An 8,058-nucleotide genomic window follows, 5' to 3' on the forward strand; every position below is an offset into this window, starting at 1 on the left:
TTTGCAAAGTCAACAACCTTATTCAGCTTGCGGCACCCTGAAGGGTTTTCACCAGCAAACCTCTCTCACTTATTCATCTCTCAACTCACCGTCGCCTTACGGTGCCCGTGAGGGTTTTCACCAATAAGACTCTCTCATTTTAATTTCTCTCAGCTTTCCGTCGCATTACGGTGCCCGTGAGGGTTTTCACCAATAAGACTCTCTCATTTATTCATTTTTCCTGCGTAGAACAGAGTGTTGCCCCTGATATGAATCATACCTCTAACTTGCTTGACTTGACATCCCTCGAAGATTGATCGGAAGGTCTTTCTTTGGACCGTAATGTGGGTTTTTGGATGGGGTTAGAAAGAAAGGATATCATAAAGGCTCAAAACAACTTGAATGGGTTCAGAATTACAACTTTTGGAATCAGATCTTTTACAAAATCGCAACTTCTGCCCCAGTTTCTTTGCTTGGGGGCTTTTGAATTTTTTTTCTGATGGGACCGAACCGTGAGGATGCCTATGTATCCTTAAAAGGAATCAGGTCAAACGTAGTTCATGACATAGGAATTGCTTTGTTTTTTGTACTTTTCTCTTTTTTTTCTTCTTTTTTTCTCTCTTTTCCTTTTATTTTTTTCTCTCTTTTCTTTTCTTTCTTTACTTACTCTTTTCTTTTTTCAATTTCTTTTCTCTTTTCCTCTTCTCTTTTTCCTCTTTTCTCTTCTTTATTTATCTTCTGTATCTGTGTTTCTGAGCTTTTACTGATTTCAAAAGAGGGGTATGAAAGAAAATAAATGAGGCTCAAAGGGGTAGCAAAGGATAAAGTGTCTAGATAGCAGAATAAAATGCCTTCGTCATTCCAATCTTCAAAAATATGCCAAGTACAAACAACACGATTAAAATCAGAGAAATCATACATAATATCTTTTGACTGCATCAGAATTGATAGCCATATCTACACACTTGCCTTCTACATCTGTTAAATACAAAGCACCATTGGACAACACTCTCGTTACCACGAACAGCCCCTGCCAATTTGGGGCAAACTTGCCTTTTGCTTCAGCCTGATGTGGAAGGATGCGTTTCAATACTAGCTGACCCACTTCAAATTTTTGGGGACGCACCTTCTTGTTGTATGCTCTTGCCATTCTCTTTTGATACAACTGGCTGTGACATACTGCCGCCAGTCTTTTCTCATCAATCAGACTTAACTGCTCCAATCGGGTTTTGACCCACTCATCATCATCAATCTCTGTTTCAGCAACAATTCGGAGGGATGGAATCTCCACCTCCGCGGGTATCATTGCTTCAGTACCATATACCGACAAATAAGGAGTTGCACCTACTGAAGCGCGAACAGTAGTGCGATAACCAGTAAAGCAAAAGGCAACTTTTCATGCCATTGCCTAGAACCTTGCACCATTTTTCGAATTATCTTCTTTATGTTCTTGTTGGCCGCCTCCACCGCTCCATTTGATTTGGGACGATACGGAGTGGAATTTTGATGCATAATCTTGAACTGCTGGCATACTTCCTTCATCAAATGGCTGTTAAGATTAGCACCATTGTCCGTGATAATTTCCTTTGGAATTCCGAACCGACAAATGATGTTTGAATGAACAAAGTCAACCACTGCTTTCTTGGTCACAGATTTGAAAGTCATAGCTTCAACCCACTTAGTGAAATAATCAATGGCCACTAGAACGAATCTGTGCCCATTGGATGCTGCTGGCTCAATTAGTCCGATGACATCCATACCCCAAGCAACAAAGGGCCAAGGTGCGGACATTGTGTGCAATCAGACGGGGGAGAATGGATCAAATCACTGTGCACCTGGCATTGATGACACTTACGCACAAAGTTGATGCAATCTCGTTCCATGGTGAGCCAATAATACCCTGCTCGAAGAATTTTCTTTGCCAGAACATACCCACTCATATGCGGCCCGCAGACTCCGGAATGCACTTCGGTCATGATAGTCGTGGCTTGTCTAGCATCTATACATCTCAACAATCCAGGATCTGGAGTTCTTTTGTACAAAACTCCTCCGCTTAAGAAAAATCCACTTGCCAGATGTCGAATTGTTCTCTTTTGATCACCTGTGGCTTGTACCGGATATACCCCCATCCTGATGTATTCCCTAATATCATGGAACCACGGCTCACCATCAAGTTCTTCTTCCACCATGTTATAGTAAGCATGCTGATCACGGACTTGAATATGCAGAGGGTCAATATAAGCCTTATCTGGATGATGTAACATTGACGCCAGAGTAGCCAAGGCGTCAGCAACCTCATTATGGATCCTAGGGATATGCCTGAATTCCACTGATCTGAACCGTTGACAAAGATCCTGTAGACATTGTCGATATGGTATGAGCTTCAAATCTCGAGTCTCCCATTCTCCCTGAATCTGGTGCACTAACAGATCTGAATCTCCTAAAACTAACACTTCCTGGACTCCCATGTCCACAACTAACCTTAAACCCAGAATGCATGCTTCGTACTCAGCCATGTTGTTGGTGCAATAGAAACGAAGCTGAGCTGTGACAGGGTAGTGGTGCCCTGTTTCAGAAATGAGCACAGCTCCTATCCCAACACCTTTCATGTTAGCAGCCCCATCAAAGAAGAGTTTCCAACCGGGCTTTTCATCCTGCTCGACCTCATCAATATGCATTACCTCTTCATCAGGAAAGTAAGTCTTCAAAGGCTCATATTCTTCATCCACCGGGTTCTCGGCCAAATGATCGGCTAAAGCTTGGGCTTTCATCATTGTCCGAGTCACATATACGATGCCAAATTCTGTGAGCAAAATCTGCCACTTTGCGAGCCTTCCTGTGGGCATAGGCTTCTGAAAGATATACTTTAAAGGATACAGGCGAGAAATGAGGTAAGTAGTATAGGATGACAGATAATGCTTCAACTTCTGCGCTACCCAAGTCAGGACGCAACATGTCCTTTCAAGGGGAGATACTTAACCTCATAGGATGTGAAATTCTTGCTGAGAAAATATATGGCCTGCTCTTTCCTGCCAGTGATATCATGTTGACCCAACACACAACCAAATGAATTATCCAGGACTGTCAAATAAAGAATCAAAGGTCTCTCGGGTTCCGGCGGGACCAACACAGGTGGGTTTGACAAATACTCCTTGATCTTGTCGAATGCTTCCTGGCACTCATCAGTCCATTTGACCGCAGCATCTTTCTTTAGCAACTTGAAGATGGGCTCGCAGGTTGTCGTCGGTTGAGCAATAAACCTGCTGATGTAGTTCAATCTCCCTAGCAGACTCATCACCTCAATCTTGTTCTTTGGCGATGGTAATTCTTGGATGGCCTTAATCTTTGATGGATCTAACTCAATGCCTCGCCGACTGACTATGAACCCTAACAGTTTGCCCGACAAAACACCAAATGCACACTTTGCAGGGTTGAGCTTAAGATTGTACCTACGGAGCCTCTAGAAGAATTTTCTCAGGTCCCTGACGTGGTCGGACTGCTTCCTGGACTTTATGATCACATCATCCACGTAAACCTCAATCTCCTTGTGTATCATATCATGGAATATGGTAGTCATTACCCTCATGTAAGTTGCCCCAGCATTTTTCAAACCAAATGGCATGACCCGGTAGTAATATATTCCCCATGGTGTGATGAATGCCGTCTTTTCTGCATCTTCCTCATCCATTAAGATCTGATGATATCCCGCATAGCAATCCACAAAAGACCCAATCTCATGCTTGGCACAATTATCAATCAAAATGTGGATATTTGGCAATGGGAAGTTATCCTTTGGACTTGCTTTATTGAGGTCACGGTAATCAACACACACTCTGGTCTTACCATCTTTCTTTGGCACAGGCACAACATTGGCTAACCATGTGGGATACCACGTGACTCAAATGACCTTTGCATCAAGCTGCTTTGTGACTTCTTCTTTGATTTTCACACTCATGTCGGTCTTAAACTTCCTTAATTTCTGCTTGACGGGAGGGAAAGCTGGATCAGTTGGCAATTTGTGGACCACCAAGTTGGTACTCAAGCGGCATGTCATCATACGACCATGCAAAAATATCCTTATATTCAAACAATGCTTTGATTATTTCCTCCCTGATTTGTGGTTCAAGATGGACACTTATATTGGTCTCCCTGACATTATCTGGATCTCCTAAATTGATTGCTTCGGTTTCATTCAAATTAGGCTTAGGTTTTTCTTCAAAATGATTTAATTCTTCACTGATTTCCTCAAGTGCCTCATCCTCATCATATTCTGTTTCATTATCACTCTCTATTTCTTGGATTATTATTTCAGAATTAGATTGACTTTTAAGACTTGGCCGAAGATTCCTCATGCATGTCATGTCATTGAAACCAGCATAAAAAGAACTGTACAACAAAAAAGAAAAGAAAACAAAAATAAAAACTATCAGGAATAATGGAAAAGGGAAATTGCATTTCATTGAAAATAAAGGATAACAGGGTTTGTATATCAAACAAGCGAAAAATAAAAATCTGGGTCACAACCCTGGAATAACCCAGATAGAAAGGAAAACAAAGCAAACTACCAAAACACCTTCCGAGTAGGGAGAGGAGTAGCCTTCCAATTGTTAAGCTTTACTTTCGGCCCGACGAACTGCACATCCGCTTTGCTAGAACCTTCTCCAATTTCCACCATGTTCACATCATCAAACCACCTTTGGAACCTTTCAATTAACTCTTCATCAACGTCAACCATAGGATTTGGAACTGCTGACACTGGGCGTTTCACGGCACCGGGCTTGACAAATGACCCGGAGAGACGCGGGATAGGCTTCAGAAGTGCCCACGCCTTCTGTTTCAACCTTTTAGCCCTTTTCACGTCTGCCGCTGTGGGTTTGAATCCTAGACCAAACGTATCCAAGTTTTTAGGCAGAGACAATGGCTGCACGATACCTTGTAAAGAAGCGCCCAGGCCTTTGCCTGGCACAAAACCGTTCTTCAGCATTTCAGACGCCACCATGACAGATACAGAGGCTAACTTTGGAGTTGGAATACATTTCCCTTCTGGAACCTTCTCCACTGGCACTGTTTTAGAAACTTGGTAGACCCAAGGCCCTTGATCGTCTTTGGCCTCAATAAACGGGACGGGGGCATCATTGTAAGCAATCGAGCTCTCATCACCAAGCACGACAATCTCCTGTCTGTCCCACTCGAACTTGACCATCTGGTGCGAGGACGGGACTGCTTTGGCAGCATGTATCCAGGGCCGACCTAACAGCAAATTGTAAGATATGGCCACGTCCAGTACCTGGAACTCCATGGTGAATTCAATCTATCCTATTGTCAATTCAAGCACTATATCGCCAACCGAATCTTTTCCTCCACCGTCAAAACCTCGGACACATATACTGTTCTTTCGGACCCTTTCAGTATCAATTTTCATCTTGCGCAGAGTGGAGAGAGGGCAAATGTTCGCACTGGAACCATTATCCACTAACACCCTGGTGACCACAGAATCTTCACATTTCACTGTAAGATAGAGAGCTTTGTTGTGTTCGGTACCTTCCACGGGCAACTCGTCATCGGAGAAGGTGATCCTGTTCACCTCAAATATCTTGTTGGCGATCTTCTCCAAATGGTTCACTGTGATTTTGTCGGGGACATGAGCTTCGTTCAGAATTTTCATCAAGGCCCGACGATGCTCGTCTAAATGGATCAACAATGATAGCAAGGAAATCTGAGCGGGAGTATTTCTCAACTTCTCCACGATGGAGTAATCTTGTACTTTCATTTTTCTCAAAAACTCCTCCGCCTCTTCTTCAGTGACTGGTTTCTTTACTAGGACTGGATTGTCTCTGAGTGTTTTAGCTTTCCTTAACTCTTCCGGGGCAAAGCATCTCCCCGAACGAGTTAATCCCTGGGCCTCATTAACCTCTGCTTTCACTTCCTTCCCCTTATAGGTCACTATCACACGCTCATAATTCCATGGGATAGCCTTGGTGTTGATTACCGGTAACTGGGTCACAGGCTTGATGATGACAGGGTACGTACGGGCACCCTCCACAATTATGATAGGCTTATTTGCCAACCCTGGCACGATTACCTTTGACTTTTTTGCTTTGCTACAGCATCACTTGGGGATCTCTTCTCAGCTACCACAAATGGCTCACCATTTGTCATGCTCAACTTGTGTGCTAATCCTTCAGCTATCGAAGAGGTGGCTTTTGTGACAACTGTACCCTTAACTGGCTTTACCTCACTAGACCGGATCATCATGACGGATTGTGAAGGCTTCTTGGGCTCCCCATACTTGTGTATTATCTCAATCATGTTTGTTTCATCATGGGCTGGCAGCGGGTTCTGATTGATGTTGGGTGCTTCCGGAGTTTGGACCATAATCTGGTTTGTGCCTACGAGCTCTTGGATGGCATTTTTCAAGTGCTAACACTTTTCCGTATCGTGCCCCGGAGTTCCCGAACAATATGCACAACTGAGAGAGTAATCCAAATTTTTTGGAGGAGGGTTTGGTAATTTCGACTCAATTGGCCTCAGCACATCCAACTGCCTCAATCTCTGGAATAAGCTGGTAAAAGACTCCCCCAACGGGATGAAAGTTTTCTTCCGCTGCAACCTCTCGTTCCTGAATACTGGCTTGAGTCGGAAACCTGGACCGGCGGGGTTTCGATAGATTCGTGGAGGTGGGTAAGCATTTTGTGGAGCTGGGTAGGTGTTCTGTGGGGCTGGGGCACGCCATTATGGGTAAGAAGGAGGTTGAGTGTATGATTGGGCGTGGTGGATGGAATACGGAGGGTCTGATGATGGGAAGTAGTGTTGAGGTGGGTTATATGGGTTTGGGTGTAGGTTTGGTGATGGGGTTGAGGCTGGGTGTAATGGTGTGGTATGCCCCTCGGACCAAGCCACGATCCTGAGTCAACTGGTGCAACATCTTCTTTCTTCTTCTTTCCGATCACTCCCCCAGTACCATTCTGAATGGCTTGGGTGGTTGCTTTGATGGCCGAGTAGCTCATGATTTTGCTTGTTTTAAGCCCTTCTTCCACCATGCCTCCCATCTTCACCACCTCGTTGAAAGACTTGCCTATGGCCGATATCAGATGACCAAAGTAAGTAGGCTCCAGAGCCCGCAGAAAGTACTCCACCATTTCATTTTCCTCCATCGGAGGGTTGACTCTTGCCGCTTGTTCTCTCCAGCGAAAACCATATTCTCTGAAACTTTCTCCTGGTTTCTTCTCTATCTTGGTCAGGGACAAACAATCTGGAACAATTTCTATGTTGTATTGGAAGTGCCGCGCAAATGCTTGGGCCAGATTATCCCAGGTATACCATCTGCTATGATCTTGACGTGTTTACCACTCTAACGCCGCGCCACTCAGACTCTGGTTGAAGTATGCCATTAACAGCTCATCTCTCCCACCGGCTCCTCTCACTTTGCTGCAAAATCCCCTTAAATGGGCCACAGGGTCCCCTTGCCCGTCATATAATTCGAATTTGGGCATTTTGAATCCAGCAGGCAACTGGACATCAGGAAACAGACACAGATCTTTGTAGGCCACAGTTACTTGGCCTCCCAATCCCTGCATATTTCTGAACGATTGTTCTAGGCTTCTTACCTTCCAGAACATCTCCTCCTGTTGCTGGTTTTTGGGTAATTTCTCGGTCTCGACAGGAAGATCGAAACGGGGGGTATATGAGTAATGATCTGGGATTTTGAAGGTGGGCTCCAGGGGTAATACTGGTTGTCTTGGTCTTGGAGTGCCGGTTCGCTGGAAGACCGGTGGAGGGTAGCTGGTGGAGGCGCCACGAAAATAGGGGTAGCTGGTGGAGGTGGACTGCAGTCGATTTGGCTAACGGAGCTTGGACAGTGTGGGAGGAGGAACCCGTATAATGGTGGTAAGGGTTGAAGCTTGGAGTATGTTGTGGGGATAGATCGATGACAGAGGGTTCTTGAGCCAATGGTGGGACAAAAGTGGGGTTGGCAGGGTATGATGGGGGAGGATTCCCTTTCATCCATACCTGGTACATCTCAGCCATCTGTTGTTTCAGTTTATACAACTCTTCTTTCATACCGAGCTCAGACTCTTC

At 44.7% G+C, this 8,058-nt stretch overlaps 1 pseudogene; it reads right to left on the reverse strand.

Annotated features, from left to right (window-relative positions):
* Nucleotides 893-6,354, reverse strand: LOC109236088 (annotated as a pseudogene).

The sequence above is a fragment of the Nicotiana attenuata genome, chromosome 12 (genome assembly GCF_001879085.1).
Source record: "Nicotiana attenuata strain UT chromosome 12, NIATTr2, whole genome shotgun sequence".
Taxonomy (NCBI): domain Eukaryota; kingdom Viridiplantae; phylum Streptophyta; class Magnoliopsida; order Solanales; family Solanaceae; genus Nicotiana; species Nicotiana attenuata.